This window comes from Leptonychotes weddellii, chromosome 13 (assembly GCF_054177405.1).
Source record: "Leptonychotes weddellii isolate Sample4059 chromosome 13, ASM5417740v2, whole genome shotgun sequence".
NCBI lineage: Eukaryota > Metazoa > Chordata > Mammalia > Carnivora > Phocidae > Leptonychotes > Leptonychotes weddellii.
In genome coordinates this window covers 25,123,378-25,144,791 of record NC_138381.1, presented here as the reverse complement: position 1 = coordinate 25,144,791, position 21,414 = coordinate 25,123,378, and the positions used below count along the sequence as shown (strand labels likewise).

At 40.0% G+C, this 21,414-nt stretch overlaps 1 protein-coding gene across 4 annotated transcripts in view; it reads left to right on the top strand.

Annotated features, from left to right (window-relative positions):
* ARK2N (arkadia (RNF111) N-terminal like PKA signaling regulator 2N) overlaps nt 1-21,414 on the top strand; it is an 83,252-nt gene that overhangs the window by 11,979 nt on the left and 49,859 nt on the right. The gene's annotated exons all lie outside the window — the stretch shown is intronic.

Below are 21,414 nucleotides of genomic sequence, written 5' to 3'. Positions count from 1 at the left end.
CACTTAAGCCTTTATCATTATTGTGTATATCTGAAAGGCATGTGTTAAGCTAATATGATGCATTTGTAGATAAAGTTAGTGCTGAAGTAAAGGGTAACTGCACTTGTAGCAGAGTTTGTCCTTAAAATTTTTAAATGGTTGGGAAATTATTAAAAAATAAGGGCTTGGGCGCCTGGGTGGCTCAGTTGGTTAAGCGACTGCCTTCGGCTCGGGTCATGATCCTGGAGTCCCGGGATCGAGTCCCACATCAGGCTCCCTGCTCAGCAGGGAGTCTGCTTCTCCCTCTGACCTTCCTCCCTCTCATGCTCTCTGTCTCTCATTCTCTCTATCTCAAATAAATAAATAAAATCTTTAAAAAAAAAAAAAGGGCTTTTAAAATGCCAATGTTTGAAAAAGCAAAATGTCCTCAAGATTCTATTTTAATGAAACTTACTTTTAAAAAATGGTATCACAGGCCATAGCAAAATATCTTTTGCTTAATAAATACTGAATATAAATATATGTTGTTCAACAAATATTAGGTGTCTGGTAGGTTTTGGGTATTTTTCTAGATGCTGCAGATACAGTAATTAATGGGACAAATCCCCTGCCCTCTTGTATCTCATATTTTATGAAGCAGACAGACAATAAACTGTAAACACAAATGAGCAAGGTAATTTTAGTCTCCTTTTAAAAATAGAGAATAATGGGATATGGGTGAGAGAGGAGGTGTTTATAGTATATTTAAGGAAGGCCTTTTAAAGGTGAGTTTGAATTGAGATCTGAAATACAAGAGCAAGCCAACTTTCAAAAGAGCGATGGGGAGTGCTTTCCTGGTAGTGGGAACAGCAAGTGCAAAATCCCCTGAATCAGAAAAGATCTTAGCATGTTGAAGAATTTGGAGCCTAATGAAGCAAAATGATGCTGAGGTGAGACTTGAGCAATACATGCCTTATAGGCCTTACTGTAGAAACTGTAGGTCTAAGCAAGGAGCAGTCTTGTTTACCTTCTTTGGTGTACAGTGTAGATGTGCCTTGATTCACACAGAAGAAGAGATATTCTTGTATATTTATGGGCAAAACCCAAATTTTAAATAACCTCAAATACATTAGGAAAGCTTATTTTAAAGGAGTCTATATGAAAGCCTTATCTTTAAAGTGTATAACCTAAATGATCTTTTGTAAAGATCTGGATGTTCGGAACTTCATTTTGGTTAAAGGAGGCTACTTGTGTAGCACAATCTAGTCTTAGGTTAAGAAGCAGGTTGGGAATTCAGAAACTGTTCTAAATATATCTATCTAAATATATCTTGGCCATTGACCTATATATTCTTTTCTTAGAAATGAGGATTATATATTTCAGGTTAACTATGAGCAATAATTAATAAAAATAATTACAACGTTCTGGAAACCTAAATGGAATTGTTTAGGTAGTTGTCAGTGTGGATAGACTACTTATTGTGTGTATCTTTTTAAATTATAGCTTTAAAAAAAGCCTACAAATAGGCAATAAAATAGTCATCAGTTTGTTTTTAAAAATAGTGACTAAAGCATTCTTTTAGTAGGCTTTTCAGTTGAAATCGCCTATATCTTTTTTTGCTTTTTAAAATATTCCTTGAGGGGTGCCTGGGTGGCTCAGTCAGTTGGGCATCCAACTTGTGATTTCGGCTCAGGTCATGATCTAATCTCATGGGCAGTGAGATCGAGCCCTCAGTTGGGCTATGCACTCAGCACGGAGTCTGCATGGGATTCTATCCCTCTACTCCTCCCTCCACGTGTGCGTGCACTCTCTCTCTCTCTCTCTCTCTCTCTCACACACACACACACACAAATAGATAAATCTTTATTTATTTATTTATTTTAAAGATTTTATTTTTTACTTGAGAGAGCCAGAGAGAGAGAGCACGAGCAGGGTGAGGGGCAGGGGGAGAAGCTGACTCCCCACTGAGCACGCAGCCCAGCTTGATCCTGGGACTCTGGGATCATGACCTGAGACGAAGCAGACCCTTAACCAGCTGAGCCACCCAGCTGCCCCAATAAATAAATCTTTAAAAATAAAATAACCCTTGGAAGTTTTTGAAACATTGAGGTCTTGGCTAATTCATGGTTGAGTTTTACGCTGTATCTAAAATCGACAATAGTCATCAGTAATAGTGCTTACAGGCACTAGTTTTCTAATGGTGAGAAGCAAAGGCCAGAGCAGTGCAGGTTGCTCTCATGTCGACTTTTCAGTGAAGTCTGCAAGTAAATCCGTTAACTGTGCTGGTTTTCTGTTAGCAGTGATGACTGTAACATATGTATATTGTAGCATCCCATGCATTTTTTAAAAAGCAAGAATGAGATGTAATAGGTTCACTTAACTTTGATTTTGATAAGTCCAGTGTGCAGCTGGCCTCTAACCTAGTTGAAGCCGGGAGCTCATTTGATATCCGGGCACTCTTTTTCTGTTTGTATACTGGCTTCTACTGTCTACTGCTTTTCTTTGTGGGCTTCATTTTCAGTCAGGCGTTCCTCTCATGAGAGCACAGTTGACTTTCCAGCAGCTCCAAGCTTACAGTTTCCTCAGCATTTAAGAAAAATGAATAGACTTTATATTTTAGAGCAGTTTTAGGTTTGCTGAGAAATTGAGAGGAAGTACAGAATTCCTATATACCTCCTCTTCGGTTTCCCTGTTATTAACGCCTTGCATTAATTTGGTACATTTGTTAACAATTATGAGCTAATATTGATACATTACAAAGTCCAAGTTTATATTAGGTCTCACTTTTTGTGTTGAAAAATAGAGATACCATACCACGGAATAACAGGTCTGTGGATTTTGACAAATGTCTAATGCCTGTCTATTATTATGGTATCCGACAGATAGTTTCACTGCCCTAGAGATCTCCTTTGCTTCACCTATCATTCCTTCCCCTTCTCCATTTCTCCTTGGCAACTGTGGTTTGTTTTTGTTTTTTTTTTGACTATTTATTTATTTTAATAGACTTTATTTCTCTTTTTTAGTAGTTTGTTTAGAGCAAAATCGAATGGAAGGTACAGAGATTTTTCCATATACCCCTTGCTCTCACACATGCATAGTCTGCCCCATTATCAACAACCCCCATCACAGTGTACAGTTCTAACAACTGAGGAACCTACATTGACATCGTCACCCAGAGTCCATAGTTAACATTAGAGCTCACTCTTGGTGTTGTACAATTTTTGGGTTTGGACAAATTTATAATGTATATCCACCACTGTAGTATTATACAGAATAGTTTCATGCCCTAAAAATCCTTTGTGCTCCACCTGTTCATCTTTCCCTCCTCCAGACCTCTGGCAACCACTGATCTTTTTACTGTCTACGTAGTTTTGCCTTTTCAAAAATGTCATATAGTTTGAATTATAGAGTATGTAGCCTTTCAGATCGGCTTCTTTTACTTAGTAATATGCATTTAAGTTTTTTCCATGTCTTTTCATGGCTTAGTGGCTCATTTCTTTTTTTTTTTTTTTTAGAGATTTATTTATTTTACGGAGTGAGAAAGCAGGCACAGGTAGGGGGAGGGGCAGAGGGAAAGGGAGAGAATCTCAAACAGATGCCCTGCTGAGCTTGGATCTCGACGGGGTGGGGGGGCGGTGCTCAGCTCAATATCACTACCTTGAGGTCACGACCTGAGCCAAAATCAAGAGTCAGATTGGCCCCTTAACCAACTGGGCTGCATGGGTGCCCCACAGCTCATTTCTTTTTAGCACCGAATAATATTCCATTGTCTGGATGTACCACAGTTTACTCGAATGGTCACCTGCTGAAGGACATCTTGGTGGCTTCCAGTTTTTGGCCTTATATCCTTTAGCACTTTTGACTGAAATCACAATATTGAAACCACTCTTTTTCTTGACTTTATTACTGTTATCAATAACAAATATTTATGTCTCCCCCCCCCACAATGGTGTAAGAATTTATTACTAGTTTTTCAGAAGATGCCAAGTGTTAGAAGAAATTTTTCTCCTAGGCTAAGACAAGAATAGGTCTGTTTTAAAAACAATAAAATGCAAATTAAATGTTTCTCCTTTGTTAATCTAGCATTCAGTGGTTTACAAAATATTTTCTCACACATTAGTGAAATTAATACTCAAAATAACATTCTGAAGGGGGGTGCCTGGGTGGCTCAGTTGGTTAAGTGTCTGACTCTTGGTTTCGGCTCAGGTCATGATCTCAGGGTGGTGAGATTGAGCCCCACGTCTGGCTCCATGCTCAACAGGGAGTCCGCTTGAGACTCTCTCTCGCTTTCCCTCTGCCCCCCGCCCCCAATAAATAAATCTTAAAAATACCATTCTGAGGTTAGTATTGTAGTGTCATTTTGTAGCTCAGAGAAGTTACATGACTTGTCTAAAGTCACATATGCGCTAGATAAAAACTAAAGTCATTTTACTGTAAATCTTGCGGGTTTTGTATGGCACTCTGCTCTCCCTTTACTTTATCCTAACATTTTTAAGTGTTGTATTTAAGTGTTTCAAAATCTGCGGATTCTCTATATAAACTCCTCTGTATAACCTTGATTTGTTTCTCTAACTCCAAAGCCCTTACACTTTGGTTTAACAAAACTACCACCTAATTATTTATGAAAAAACAGGATTGAAGATTATCAATAGCAAATATTTATTGAGCAGCTCCTTATTTTAAGGTATGGTGCTAGGTGGGATATACTGTGGAGTGATGAGTGATAAAGAACTTGCTTCTGTGAAAATCCCGACTCCAGTATTGACGTTGTGCAAATTCCTTAACTTTACCCCATCTGTAAAATAGGGTGATAGTATCTGCCTTATAGAGTTGTTGGGGGTGGGTTATACATTTAAATACTTAGCTGATTTTCTGGAGACTAAAGAGTGCTTTATTTTAAAAGATTTTTACTTATTTATTTGACAGAGTGAGAGAGAGAGAGAGCACAAGCAGAGGGAGAGGGAGAAGCAGGCTCTCTGCTGAGCAGGGAGCCCGATGTGGGGCTCGATCCCGGGACCCCGGGATCATGACCAGAGCCACCCAGGCTCCCCTATTTTATTTTATTTTTTAAAAGATATTATTTATTTGCGAGAGAGTGGGAGTGTGTGCGTACCCATACAAGCAGGAGGAGGGGCAGAGAGATAAGCAGACTCCCCTCTGAGCGTGAGGCTCAACCACAGGACCCTGAGATTATGACCTGAATTGAAGCCAGGAGCTTAACCGACTGAGCCACTCAGACACCCCAAGAGTGCTTGATTTTAATAATGTTATTATTTATATGTATATAAACAGATGTAGTGTATCCTTGGGCATCAAACAGTTCATGCAGTCATGCCAAAGCTGGATTATTTGCAGTTTTTTTTACTAAAATGTAAGATTAGCACTAAAATAACTACTAAAACAACTGCTCGTCTTTCCTACATACATGCTATGTATTGAGAAGTGTCTAAATAGTGTGTTGAGCAATACATGTCTATGATGCTTTAGACTTTTTAGAGCATTCTTACATTGTTTCTCTTAACCTGCAAAATCTGTATTTCCATTCCCTACTCAACTTTTTAAATTTTACAGATAAGGAACTGAAGAACAAAGGTAGAGACTCATCTTAGGTTACATAGTTAGTGGCAGAGCTAAGGTTAGAACCCAAGTTTCTGACTCCTACCTAAATTATTTTTTTCTTTCTCTACTTTGCTGCCTTTCTTTTTCATGTCATTACTTTTACATAAAGTGAGAGTCACCTGCAGACAGAAATAGAGACAATGGTAACTCATTCTCAAAGATTTGAATTTTTCTTTTTTTTTTTTTAATATTTTATTTAAGTATTGGAGAGAATGAACAAGCAGGGAGAGTGGCAGGGAGAGGGAGAAGCAGGTTCCCTGCGGAATAGAGAGCCCGATGCGGGGCTTTGTCCCAGGACCCTGGGATCATGACCTGAGCCGAAGGTAGATGCTTAACCAACTGAGCCACGAGGCGCCCCAGTATTTGCATTATTTTTCTAATTTGTTGTTTTATTTGGTCTTAGGAATGCCAAGAATACTTTAGTGTTATTGGCAGGAAAATCCATCCCCAATCTCTGCTGAGTTTTGGACCTGAATATTAAATACTTAGTGCTTCTCCAACATTTCTTTGGATGTCTCAAAGGCACTTGAAAATCCCTAAGCCTAGGGCGCCTGGGTGGCTCAGTTGGTTAGGCGACTGCCTTCGGCTCGGGTCATGATCCTGGAGTCCCGGGATCAAGTCCCAAATCGGGCTCCCTGCTCAGCGGGGAGTCTGCTTCTCCCTCTCCCGCTCCCCCCTCTTGTGCTCTTTCTCTCTCTCACTCTCTCTCTCAAATAAATAAATAAAATCTTAAAAAAAAAAGAAAATCCCTAAGCCTAAAACCAAATTCTTGATGTCCTTTTCCCCTCCATTCATTACACAGGTCCTTTCATGTTCCCTTAGTGATTGGTTCTACTGTCAGACTGGTTGCAGAATCCAGAAACCAAAGACTTGTTCTTGACACCTGCCTTTCTCACTCCACATATGTGCTCTATGATCTCGTATGCATCCACATCTGTCTGTTGCCAGTACCATCAGTCTAGAAATACTGTAATTTTTTGCCTTACCTTCAAATTGTTGTTGACGTTTGTCTTCTTTTCCATCCTGTCTCTGCTATGCTGCCAAAGTGCTCTTTTTGAAGTACAAATCAGCTTAAATCTATGTCTCCTTCCTCTCTTTAAAACAGTGGGTTCCTATTTACTTTTCAGGGAAGCCTTCCTACATCTTTTAGGCTATGTTACATTCCTCTTCCTTTTTTCTTTTTATGGTGCCAGTAGATCTTCTCTCTGTAATACTACAGTAGTAAATTTTATATTTATTTGTGTGATTATTCAACTGTGTGATTATTCAGTTGTCTCTTCCTTAGACTATAAGTACTGTTAGGAAGGTGCTGTATATTTCCCAGTGCCTGGCACAGTAGCTGACACTAGGTACTCAATAAATATGTGCTGAATACATGAATGTATCCAGATAACATTGTAGAGAAGTGACATGTTAGTTCTGTGAGGGCCTTGAAGTGAAGAAGAGAGAATAGAAAGGCTAAAAAAAATACTGTCTCTTGAAATTTGACTTTGTGATTGTTACGTATTAGGTACTTTGAATGTGTTACTCATTTTATCTTACCAAGGACTCAAGTTTTATAAACAAGGAAATTGAGGCTTAGAGAACATTAGTAATTGTCAGTGGACACATAGCACTTCAAATGCCCTTTCTTTTCTAGTATCAGGACTGGTATTTTTATGAACTTTTGTGTTTTTTTTTAAAAGATTTTATTTATTTGACAGAGAGAGACACAGCGAGAGAGGGAACACAAGCAGGGGGGAGTGCTGAGCAGGGAGCCTGATGCGGGGCTCGATCCCAGGATCCTGGGATCATGACCTGAGCCAAAGGCAGACGCTTAACGACTGAGCCATCCATGCACCCCTCCACTATGATTATTATAATAGCCCAGGCAGTGGGTCATGGTAGCTTCAACCAGGCAGCAGAGAAATGAAAATACTTGTAGGATGTATTGGATGGCTAGGTTGATAGGACTTGGTGATGGAATGGGATTTTGGGATATGTTTTGGATTTGGTAATGAGACAGTTAATTGTACATTAATTGCTTGCTAGAGGAGAGGCAAGTTTGGGTATTTTTTTAACATTAAATTTGCAGTATCTTTGAGATAATTTAAATAGAATGTCAACGATACAATTGATCATCAGGATTTGGGGATCTTTGGAAGAGCCCTTTGGGCTAAAGGTGTGAATTTGGGAGTTAAGGGTGTGGATGATACCACTTAGAAGTACAATAAGAGAAAGGAGGGCCTAAGACTGGGCCATGAAGAACTAAATTTGGAGCTTCTGGGTTGTTGAACACTAGGAAGTTGGGGAGAGTGGTATGCCTGGAGAGGGCATGGAAGCTCCACATACTTTCCCTGTGTGTCTCTTCATCTGGCTGTTGCTTCATATCCTTTAACAAACTGGTAAATGTCTATTAGTCCATCAAGATGACCTGGTGGAAGCGCTTCAGACAGGGGTTATTAAAGCAGCAACTTTGGACGTGACACACCCAGGGCCCTTTCCCACAGATAATCCATTGTTGAAGTTGAAGAACATCACTCTTAACACCTCACGTTGGAAGTGTTCCTCATCAAGCCGGACGACAGATGATGGAATATTTGGTTGAACAGATGATGGAATATTTGGCTTCTCTCAGTGGCCTTCCCATTTCTAATGAAGTGGTACTTAAATGATCTTATGTGGGCTGAGAATTCAGTGGGATGAAACATGGCAGTTTAAATAGGGAAAAAAATTCTTAAAAAACATAATTTAGAGAGATGAGAATAAGTCAGTAAAGGAGATATAAGTTGGTTGAATTGGAGAGGAAAGAGGAAAAACCAGAATAGTGTGATGGTATAGAAGTCCATGGAAAGGGATTTTCAAGGAGGGAATGGTCAACAGCATCAGATACTGTAGAGAGGTAAGGAATGAAGACTAAAAATGTCTCTTGGATTTAGTGACTTGAAATAAAGGTAGTTTTAGCAAACTTTAGGTGGAATGATGGGAACAGAGATTAGATTACGTTGGGTTAAGCAGTGGAAGAGAAGGAATTAGAGATGCTGATAGATCCTAAAGTTTGACAGTTGAAGTGAAAGAACAAGAAAGGTGTGCTTTTGGGAGTGCTTGAGTGGCTCAGTCGGTTAAGCGTCCGACTCTTGGTTTTGGCTCAGGTCATGGTCTCAGGGTTGTGAGGTTGAGCCCTGCATGGGCTCCGTGCTCAGCAGGGAGTCTACTTTAGGTTCCCTCTCTCTGCCCCTCACCCTGCTCATGCTCTGTCTCTCAAAAATAAATAAAATCTTAAAAAAAAAAAAAGTGTGTTTTTGTTTTTTTAAAGGTGGTTTCAAACTTTTTGTTCTCATGACAGTGTCTTTGCAGAGCAGAAATTTTTAATTAAAATAAAGTCTTTTTTATGGGTTGTGTTTTTGGTATCATATTTAGCAGTTCATTGCCAAACCTAAGTTCACCTGAATTTTCTCCTGGTTCCCCACTAGAAGTTTTATAGTTTTGCATTTTACATTTATGTCTCATCCATTTTGAGTTAATTTTGGTGAAAGGTGTAAGGTCTGTGTCTAGACGATTTTTTTTTTCATGTGACTGTCCAATTGTTCCAGTACCATTTGTTTAATAGACTTTATCCACTGAATTGCTTTTCTTGTTCTTTTGTCAATGGTCAGTTAAACGTGTTTGCATGGATCTATTTCTGGGCTCACTCTATTCTGTTCTATTGATCTGTGTTATCTGTTCTTTGGCTAATACTACGCTGTCTTGATTACTGTAGCTTTTATAGTTAAGTCTTGAAGTTGGGTAATGTCAGTCCTTCAGTCTTCGGTATTGTGTTGACTATTCTGAATCTTTTGTCTTTCCATATAAACTTTAGGATCTGTATGTCAATATCTGCAAGATAGCTTGGGGATTTGATTGGGAATACACTGAATCATTAGATCAGGTTGGGAAAAATTGATGTCACGACAATAATGAGTCTTCCAATACATGAATACAGACTATTCCCGCATTTGTTTGTAATATCTTGAAGGTTAAGAATAGACAACGTTGATCTATGGTGATAAAGTCTGAAAAATGGTTACTTTTGGGAGAGGGCAGGTAATGATTAGAGATGGCATGGGGGAGGCTTCTGGGATTTGGGGAATGCTCTGTATCTGTGTGGTCATTACATGGGTATGTTCATTTTGTAAAAATTATCAAATTGTATACTTAACGATGTGTGTACTTTTCTTTGGTAATATTTTCAATATTTCTTAAAAAAAAAACAAAACCTTAGAGTCTGACTATTTTGATTAAAGAGCAGAAAACTTGTATCCAAATTTGTATTTTAGTGGTCCAGCACCTACTTAGTAGCTTTGAAATTTTGTGGGTATAGTTTTGGAGGGAAGGGAAGTAGGTAAGGAATTTAAATATTGAGGCTAAGAGCAGACTCACATTAAAGGTTTTGGTGTTCCTTGTAGTTGTTTTTATGTTAGGTAGTTTTTGGTCACAAGTATAGACAGAATTTTTTTTTAGTATCAATTTTAGACAAAATGAAAAACCAAGGTAGTCTAAATCTTGAGAAAAAACTATGTTATAAATTCTATTTGAAACAGTGTTCTCCCAGGGGTGGTTGGTGTAAGCCCTATCACTTGGTATTTGACACTAGATTAGATAAAACAGTAGAAGGTTTCCTGTTTGGAAAAATCCCACTTTATTGCAAGGAAATAGGATCACTTGTAAGGATTTTTTTTAACTCAAATTTTTGTGACAGAGGAAGTATTATCTCTTCTACTCTAATGGTCAGAAGCATTGTTATTTTGTCATTAAAACATTGACCCTCTTTAAAGTTGCTTTTTTGGGGTGCCTGGGTGGCTCAGTCGTTAAGCGTCTGCCTTTGGCTCAGGTCATGATCCCAGGGTACTGGGATCAAGCCCTGCATTGGGCTCCCTGCTCCGCGGGAAGCCTGCTTCTCCCTCTCTCACTCCCCCGCTTGTGTTCCCTCTCTCACTGTGTCTCTCTCTGTCAAATAAATAAAATCTTAAAAAAAAAAGTTGCTTTTTTGTCTAAATAGAAAGCCGTATTTAATGCATTATTTTGTATAAGAGCAATGTTGGGGGCGCCTGGGTGGCTCAGTTGGTTAAGCAACTGCCTTCGGCTCAGGTCATGATCCCGGAGTCCTGGGATCGAGTCCCATATCGGGCTCCCGGCTCAGCAGGGAGCCTGCTTCTCCCTCTGACCCTATCCCCTCTCATGCTGTTTCTCTCTCTCTCTCTCTCAAATAAATAAATAAATAAAATCTTTAAAAAAAAAAAAAGAGCAATGTTGGAATTCATGAATATCTAATGCTGTGGCCTGTACACGTGGAGAAGCAGTGTAAGTTAATGGGTTCATATAGATTGTTTGAAGCATTACCTGCTTATATTTCTTACAAGTCTAGGGTGGTGTTATGAAATAAACAGATGTAGGAGTGCTTACAATTAAAATGCCCCATTTTACATGACTGTAGAGCAAAATCGCACCTAGAAGCAGTTTCACTTAATGGGCTGTGCTTGTGTCAACTTGTGGTTTCAACGGAAAAGTGCCTGTAGCAACAGTAAACTTCTAACAGCAAATGACTTGAGTTTGCATTTGTCACATTAGGAAGGACAATACAGTTTCAGTTTATTCATTCATTTTGCGTCATTATAATGGCGTAAAAGGATGGTTAGTTGCTCATTAGGAGTAAAATTGAACAGCATAAAAGGCAAGCCTTTCTTATGTTGAGTGCTTAATGATTTTATATATACTGCTGTGTCAAAACTCTCAGGAGGGTTTCCTATAGTGGTTGGCCTTAGATAAGACCCCATCAGTCATGGTCCATTCTCACAGTTCTAGTTCATAGGAAGTTGTTAAATATCTAAGACTATATTGTGAGAAGGAAGACTTTCTTCTGTATGTTTTATTGATATTTTCATATCTTTTTTTCCCCCAAGGGTAATTGTTTTACTATTAGTTTATACACTAAAGCAACAGATTCACATTTAAAAAAAACCTGTTGAGAATTTCTCCTCTGTTAATTTTATGCTTTTTTCCTGGATTAGCTGATCATATTCATCTAGCACCTCTACTTACATTGATAATGTCCAAATCTGTATTTCTGTATTTTTTTCTTCGAGACCTATGTTCCTAATAAGCATTATGTAGTTCAAATTAAAGTTGTTTATTTCTCTTTTTACTTTTCCACTAGTTCGCATCCTTTTTTTGTTTTTGTTTTTGTTTTAAAGAGAGGGAGAGCGTAAAAAGGTGGGGGTAGGGGTAGAGGGAGAAAGAGAATCTTAAGCAGACTCCATGTCCAGCACAGAGCCGGACGTGGGGCTCAATCTCACAACCCTGAGATCATGACCTGAGCCGAGTTGGACACATAACTGACTGAGCCACCCAGGCGCCCTCCAGTAGTCCACATCTTAATTTGGGGTTACCCTGTACCCAGTTGTAAATGCCAGCAACCACCCAGGAGTGGGGTGTTCCATATTCTCATATGGGTTGAATTGGTTGATAATGTTCAAGTCTTCTAAATTCTTCTTGACTTTCTGTCTTGTTTTATCTGTTTACAATGAGGGCTAGAAATCTGCAACTATTGGTGTTGAATTCTCTCCTTTTCATTTTGTTAGCTTTTGTTTCATATATTTTGATTTTTATATTTTCCTGATATATTAACCTTTGTATCATTATGAAATGTCCTTTTTTGTCTCTAGTAATATTTCTTGTCTTAAAGTCTATTTTATCTGATGTTGATAGAAACATTTTAGCTCTCCTATGATTGCTCTTTGTATAATATATCTTTTTCCATTTTCTGTCAGCCTGTTGTATCTTTGAACCTAAGGTATGTTTTTTAGACTGCGTACAGTTGGATCTTTTGTTATTGTTGTTTCGTGTTTTTACAATTGGATTTTTTTTTTTTTTTTTTTTGGACAGAGAGTTAGTGAGAGCGGGAACACAAGCAGGGGGAGTAGGAGAGGGAGAGGGAGCAGCAGGCTCCCCACTGAGCAGGGAGCCCGATGCGGGGCTCGATCCCAGGACCCCGAGATCATGACGTGAGCTGAAGGCAGACGCTTAATGACTGAGCCACCCAGGCGCCCCTACAATTGGATCTTTTTTATCCATTCTGACAATATTTTGCTACTTGTTAAGAGTATTTAGGCCATTTATATTTAATACAAATATTAATATGGTTGGATTTACATTTGCCATTTTATTTTTTAATGTCTCATTTGTTGTTTCTCAGTACCTTCTTTACTGTCTTTTTTTTTGGGGGGGTTTTTTAACTGTATTTTTTGAGGTTTTTCTTTTTTTTAATGGTTGCTCTAGGGATTGATTATATCTGTATCATCATTTATCACAGTCCTCTTCAAATTAATATTTAATTTCAGTAAAATATAGAAACATTGTACCAATGGGGAAGAGCTCCATTTCCTCTCTCCTTTTTATAGTATTACTTTTATATATGTGACATCTGTGTATATTATAAATCTCACAGTGTTATAATTATTGCTTTTTGCAACCATTTATTTTTTAAAAGAAGGTAAGAGAAGAAGTAATCATTTATAGGGTCTTTTATGTTAACATACATATTTACGACTTTTTGTTGTCTGCATTTCATTTTGTGGATTTGAGTCACAAATTCTTTCCTTTTAGCCTAAAGAATTTCCTTTATCATTTCTTGTCAAGCAGGTCTGCTACCAGTGAAATTTCTTAGTCTGCTTATCTAGGAATTTTTTTTTTTTTACATTTTATTTTATATTTATTTATTTTATTTTTTGCAATCCCTCCACCCAGTGTTGGTCTCGGACCCATCACCCTGAGATCAAGAGGCACATGCTCTTCCCACTGAGCCAGCCAGGTACCCCCATTAACAAAATTAAAAAAAATTTTTTTTTAAAGATTTTGTTTTTTTGACAGAGACCTTGAGAGAGGGAACACAAGCAGGGGGAGTGGGAGAGGGAGAAGCAGACTTCCCACAGAGCAGGGAGCCCGATGCGGGGCTTGATCCCAGGATCCTGGGATCGTGACTGGAGTTGGAGGCAGATGCTTAATGACTGAGCCACCCAGGTGCCCCCCCCAAAATTTTTTTTAAAGTAATCTTTATGCCCAACATGGGGCTTAAACTCACCACCTCAGGGTCAAGAGTCACATGCTCTACTGACTAAGCCAGCCAGGTGTCCCTTTTGTCTTTGTTTTGAAAGAATATTTTTGTTGGATATAGAATTCTTATTTTATCCCCTTAGCACTTTGAATGTCATTCTACCTTCTGGCCTCTAGTGTTTCAAAATGAGAAATCAGCTGTTGATCTAATATGGTTTCCTTGTATATGATGAATTTTCTTTTATTGCTTTCAAGATTTTTCTCAGTTGTCTTTCACTTGTTTGATTATGATGTATCTATGTGGATCTTTATTGAGGTCTACTTTGAGATTTGTTGAGCTTCTTGGATATGTGTGGATTGATGTTTTTCATCAGTTTAGAGGATGTTTGGGGCCATTATTTTTTCAGGTATTTTTTCTACCTCTTTCTCTCTTTCTAGGATTCTTGTTATACACATGTTGACATTCTTGACATTGTCCCTTATGTTTCAGAGGCCCTATTCATTTTTTTTTAAGATTTATTTATTTATTTGAGAGAGCGAGAATGAGAGAGAGAGAGCACGAGAGGGGGGAGGGTCAGAGGCAGAAGCAGGCTCCCTGCCGAGCAGGGAGCCCGATGCGGGACTCGATCCAGGGACTCCAGGATCATGACCTGAGCCGAAGGCAGTCCCTTAACCAACTGAACCACCCAGGCGCCCGAGGCCCTATTCATTTTAATCTTTTTCTCTCTATTCTTCAGATTGCACAGTTTTTATTGACTTATTTTGTTCACTGATTTCTTTATTCTGCCATCTTGAACCTGTTGTTGAGCCGTTTTCATGAAATTTCAGTTTTATACTTTCCGACTGCAGAATGTCCATTTGTTCCTCTGTAAATAATTTGTTCCCTTATTGAGGTTCTCTGCTTGTTGACTCATTGTTATACTTTTCTTTAATTTTTAAAAGTTATTTTCCTTTAGTACTTTGAACATATTTAAAATAGCTCTTTTGGGACGCCTGGGTGGCTCAGTGGGTTAAATGTCTGCTTTCATCTCAGGTCATGATCCCAGGGTTCTGGGATCGAGTTCCGCATCGGGCTCCTTGCTCAGCAGGGAGCCTGCTTCTCCCTCTGCCCCTCCCCCTGCTTGTGCTCTCTCTTCTCTGACAAATAAATATTTAAAAAAGTAAAATAGGTCTTTTGATGTCTTTGTGAAGTTCATCATCTGAGGACATTGTTTTTCTAGTGACTGCTTTTTATCTCCTGTGTATGAGTCACATTTCCTATTTTTTCAAAGGTCTCTTAATTTTTTATTGAAAACTGGACACTTTAGATAATATTTTGCAGCAGCTTTGGATTCTTACTATTTTTCCCTTTGAAAGGGTTGCTGTGTTTTCGTTTAGGTAACTGGGATAAATCTGAAATCTGTCTCTCCTGCAGTGTGTTGTTTATGTCTCTGCTCAGTTTTTAAAATTTTTTCTATTTTAACTTTTCAACCTGGCTTTCTGTTCTTTGCTCTTATCCTTTCCAGCATAGTTTACTGGTCAGCCAGTACTTGGACAGAAATTGTGCTCAAATACCTCCCACCAGTAAAGATTTTTGGCATCTCCTCTGCATAATCCTGTAGCCTTAGCCAAGAATATGCTTGACCCATTCATGATCACATCCTCAGGCTAGTGGAACCCTTGATTGCCCTGTCCGCCTGCTGCTTAGATTGTCACTTGCACCTATAATGCCCCTGGGTGTAGGTGTGGCCCACCATTCCAGATTGAGTGAGGCCCCTTTGTAAATGCAAACACAGATCCTCTAGGCCTGTGCCACCTAATAATTAGGCAGAACCTATTGAGCTGGGAGGTGGGGGGAAATGGGAGTGGCCCCAGGTAGGTCCCCTACTGTTCTTAATAAAAATCCTGCAGGTTTTTACATTTTACGATTTAATTATTTGAGAGAGAGAGAGCTCGCAGGCAGGGGGAGGGGTAGAGGGAGAGAGAGTCCTGAAGCAGGCTCCCCGCTGAATTGGGAGCCCAACATGGCTCCATCCCAGGACCCTGAGATCATGACCTGAGCCAAAACCAAGAGTCTGCTGCTTAACTGACTGTGCCACACAAGCGCCCCAAACCTGCAGTGTTTTTTGTTTTTTTTTAAGATTTTATTTATTTATTTGAGAGAGTGCTTGCGAGCGAGTACGTACAAGCAGGGGGAGGGGCAGAGAGTGAGGGAGAAGCGGACTCCCCACTGAGCAGGGAGCCTGACAAGGGGGTGGGGGGGCTCCATCCCAGGACCCTGAGATCATGACCTGAGATGAAGGCAGACACTTAACTGACCAGGTTCCCCAATCCTGCAGGTCTTTAAGCATCAGTACTTCTCTTTGGTGCAGGCATTTGATAGATTTCCAGAGCTCTGAAGTGTTTTTTTTTTTTAAGATTTACTGATTTATTTGAAAGAGAGAGAGCATGCACACACAAGTGGGAGGGAGGAGAGAGAATCTCAAGCAGACTGCGCCCACTGGGGAGCCCGACTGGGGGAGGGGCGTGTGTGTGTGTGGGGTCCCCGATGCAGGGCTGATCTCATGACCCTGAGATCACTACCTGAGCTGAAAGCAAGAGTGAGGTGCCCAACCAGCTGGCACCCCTGAAGTGGTTGTTTTGATTAATTTTGTCTTGCTTTGTAATTACATTTTGGGGGTATTTGCTGACCTTTTCCCATGCTCACAGCCAGGTGTCCTGCCTTACCAATACTTATGAAACCCTGCATACTCATCATCTATCACCGCTTCTTCACACTGAGGTAACCACTATCCTGACATTTTGGTAATCATTCCTGAGCTTTTTTTAAAGTAGTTTTACAGCACAACTAAGTATCCATATATATTATGTCATTTCGTATCGTCTTGTTTTGAACTTTATATACATTGACTGATAGGGGTTTTTTTTTTTTTTTTTTGCAATTTCCTTTTTTTGTTTGTTTTGTTTTTGCTTACCATTGTTTTTATTGTTTTATCCATGTTGATGTAGTTGTCTTTTGTTTCTACTGCTATATGCTCCTTTACTGTAGGAATGTACCACAGTTTATTTTTCTGTTCCGCTGTTTGTCAGTAGATGTTTTGTTTTTGTTTTGTCTATCACAGAGACAGTGCTGCTACGACACATGTGTTTCTCTAGACAGTGTTTTTCAAGCTTTTAGGTCACCACCTATTGGGTTGTGAAATCAGTTGACTGAGTCATGAACAACACTACATTTTTTAAATACATAGAATGAAAAAATATCTTGAGTGCTTTACATAAGTTTCTGTCTCATGAATGTAACCACAGGAAGCTCCAAACTCCTACGTCACCCCTTATTTCCTACCCTCTAATCTTCAGAAAGCACTGCACATTCCTTGTTCTTTCCCTCCCCTCCTTCTCCACCTCGTTTCTACTTTGGTTCAGCATCAGCGAAATCACCAATATTCTTAACTTCCTCTCTGAACTTCCCCTTCACCTTCCTGCACTAGTAACACTGTGGTTTCCACTGAGGGCACAGCTTCACCTTGCAAGGGATGCCTGTGCTTTTTTTTCTCCTGCAGTCCTTCTCCTCTGGCCTGGATTTCCTTGTTCCTCATTGCCACTTTTCAGATAATTTTCCTCTTCCATTAATCCCCATATTGCTGTCCTCTTTTGACCACTGACTCTGGTGATTTTTGTTCCTTGCTTAGTGTCATTTTGTCCATTATTACTCTTGTCTTAATTCTTCATGATTACAGTATACACAGATGATCCTTCTGACACTGCCCACTCAGTTCTGTGAACTCTCTCATAATGATTTTGTTCTCTACCTCAGCCAGTTATTTTCACAGTCATACTCTAACCAGTGCTTCTCGAACTATCTGTTGTGAAGGACTAGTATATATATATTTTAAAGATTTTATTTATTTATTAGAGAGAGAGGGGGAGAGAACTTGCGTGGGCACATGAGCGGGGGGAGGGGGCAGGAGAAGAAGGAGAAGCAGACTTCCCCCGCCCCCCCCCAGCAGGGAGCCTGGCATGGGGCTCGATCCCGGGACCCTAAGATCATGACCTGAGCCAAAGACAGACACTTAACCGACTGAGCCACCCAGGTGCCCCAGGACCAGTGTATTTTTATTTCCAATCCATCATTGGTGAATGTTTTTGGTAAAATACAATTAATTAGGGTGCATGGGAGCAGGGAGCCGCCTCCTCCCTCTGCCTCTCTCTCCCTCTGTCTCTCATGAATAAATAAATAAAATCTTTTAAAAAATACAATTATTTACTAGGAAATTGAAATGCTGTTTGTCATGACATGTCATGACAATACCAAATTGCTGTATAAGTCTCTTAATCAATTTTCTTAATTTCTGTACTTCTCTCATTGCAGACAGTCCTTTAAGAACACCACTTTGAGGGGCACCTGGGTGGCGCAGTCGTTAAGCGTCTGCCTTCGGCTCAGGTCATGATCCCAGGGTCCTGGGATCGAGCCCTGCATCGGGCTCCCTGCTTGGCGGGAAGCCTGCTTCTCCCTCTCCCACTCCCCCTGCTTGTGTTCCCTCTCTCACTCTGTCAAATAAATAAAATCTTTAAAAAAAAAGAAAAAAAAGAACACCATTTTGAGTGGCACTATTTTAGATCTCATCAGTTACCAGTAAATGCAACCCTTCCATAATCCATTTCATTCACAGCGCTCTCGGACTGCCACCTTCTCTTTGCAGTTCACTATAGGACCTTGACTCCACTGGGATGTCCATTCCATTGGGCATTTTCACTGCCCTGTACCTTCTGGATGTGATCATTAGAATCATTTCCTTGTATACACTCTTGTTTCTTTCTTGCACCGATCTACTTGCTTAGTAAAACTAGAATTCTGGTTAAACCCAGCTTCTTCCTCCTCTGTGCTTAGACTTACACAGCTGAATTTCAGAGGAGAAAAACATACCTGTGTGTCCCAGTCTCACTTGAAGTTCATGCTATAGCCTTAAAGTGGGCCTTTATTATGGTCTGAAAATCATATACTGTAACTGCTCTAGTGTCTTCATTTTCACCATACTTTTTCACACCTGGTCTTCTGATCAGCCTCAACACCACCTCATTCATCTTCACTGTTAACGATGACCTTGCTTTCTACTTCCTTGAAAAATTTGTAGTCAGAGGGAACTTCCATAGATTCCCATTGTGTTTATCATTGGGCCATGAAAATTAGAATGACACCTTTAGTCTTGACAATTTCTGTCTTAAGGTCTGTTTTGCCTAATAATCATAGAGATAAATAAGCTGGGGGATTATATGATTTCTTTTCATTTATATATTTTTTTATTTCGTTAAACCTTTATAAGTCCCTGTGTATGGAATATGGACATTAAACAGTAACAGTTGTGCAAAGTGCTGTGAAAGAAAACAGGTGTGTAATCTTTTTTTTCCCCTTAAAGATTTTATTTATTTATTTGACAGAGAGAGAGACAGTGAGAGAGGGAACACAAGCAGGGGGAGTGGGAGAGGGAGAAGCAGGCTTCCTGCTGAGCAGGGAGCCCAATATGGGGCTGGATCCCAGGACCTGGGATCATGACCTGAGCCGAAGGCAGATACCTAGCAACTGAGCCACCCAGGTGTCCCAAAATAGGTGTGTAATCAGTATATAACAGGGATCCTATTAGTAAGGTACCAAAGGCTACCCCAAGGAAATGATACTTACTCTGATATCTGTGAAGAGTAGCCAGCAAGGGGGCAGGCACAAAATGAGTGTGAAAGGCCAGAGATCTGAAAAAGCCATTCATGACACATTCTTTGTATCTGGAAGGAGTTAGGGTGTGAGTGGCCCAAGATGAAGCTGGAGATGTGGGCAGAGGTTTTGAGCAGGTAAGAGCAATCACACACTACCTTCTCCTCTTAAGTTTGTGTTAATAGTCCCTACCTAGCGTGGAAATTGAGTAGTATTGCAAATTATTCTTTTTGACACTATGTAAATTACTGTGCTTAGCAGTTTTATTCTCCTCACATTTTCTGTAGCAAGTGTTATAATCCTTTTCCATTTTCACAAACCTCCAGATGTGCTCTTTTCACCTTGTATTAAGTTTTGCCGACCAAGAATAAGGTCTGATATGAGAGAAACTCCCTCCAGATTTTCGCAGTAGCCTCATTTAGCCTTATACTTTGTACTTTCCACTCCTTTCATTTAATACTTTCCACTTCCCTGTCTCAGAGGGGCAGTGTATTGCTTCCTTTCCATGGTTTAGCTCTCCTACCTGTCCTCATCTTTTGTCATCTTAGTTTCTTAGTGAACACAGGACTAATAAAACAAATGCTGCATTTTGATTGTCCAGAACTGAAGGCCTGTTTTTAATTAATTTATTTTTTTTAAAGACTTTATTTGAGAGAGAGAGTGAGCACATGCGTGCACCCAAATGGCAGGGTGGGAGGGGGGAGAGGAATAGGGAGAAGTAGACTCCCCGCTGAGCAGGGAGCCTGATGTGGGTCTCAATCCCAGGACCCTGGGATCATGACCTGAGCTGAAGGCAGGTGCTTAAGTGATTGAGCCACCCAGGCACCCTTTTATTTTTATTTTTTTTAAAGATTTATTTATTTATTTTAGTGCGAAAGAGCGCAAGCGCTCAGAAGAGTGAGTTGGGGGGAAGGGCAGAGGGAGAGACCCTTCAAGCGGACTCCTACTTGAGCGCAGGGCTCGATCTTACAACCTGAGATCATGACCTGAGCCAAACCAAGACGACGATGCTTAGACGACGATGCTTAACTGGCTGAGCCACCCAGGCATCCCTGACAGCCTGATTTTGAAAATTATTGCATATAATCCTTTTTAAAGGGGAGAGAGAGAAACTCAGATAAAACTCAAGTTGCCTTGAACTACTCTCCTCTTGGTCATCCCCCTACTCTTGTAAGACATTTATAAAATACTTTCTGTTTATGTGGAATCTAAAAAAACCCTTTCTATAAACATGTTATATTTGCCTTGTAAAAATATTGTTCTGCCTGCTGTATAGAGCACAGGTTTGTGGGTAGGAGCAACACTGAATATATATAGAGAGGAGATGATGATTTTTGGTCGTTCTATTGAAAAATAAATTATGGAGGTTGTGTTTAGAGTGGTTGACAGTGGAGATGGAGAATACTAGGCTAGAAATATGAGGTAGGACTGATAGGAATTAGTGAATGATGGGATGCAGTGAGTAAAGGAGAAGGCATTGTCAAGGATAATCCTCAGGTTTCTGACATGAGCAACTGAAGTATTAGTGGTGTTATTATTTTTTTTAAATTAATTAATTATTTATTTATTTAAAAAATAGAGAGAGGGAGGGAGAAAGCATGCGGGCAAGCACGCATGCAGGGATGAGGAGCAGAGGGAGAGGGCAAAAGACTGTTAAGCAGATTCTGCACTCAGCACGGAGCCCAACGTGGGGCTCAATCTCACAACCCTGAGATCAGGACCTGAGGTGAAACCAAGAGTCAGATGCTCAACTAGCTGTGCCACCCGGGTGACCCATAGTGGTGCTGTTTTTACTGAGCTAGGGAAAGATAGAGAAGGAGCAGAGTGGGGTAATTCAGAGATGACTAATTTGGTTTTGGACATGAAGAGATTATGGTGCCTTTGTGAAATCTAAATGCACATGTCAAATGGCTGTTTGGGTAGACTAGTATAGAGCTTGGAGAAGAGCTGAGATGGAGAGACAGAATTACTAGTATAGGGATGGTATTGGAAACTGGATGTAGGGCGCCTGGGTGGCTCAGTCATTAAGTGTCTGCCTTCGGCTCAGGTCATGATCCCAGGGTGCTGGGATCCAGCCCCGCATGGGG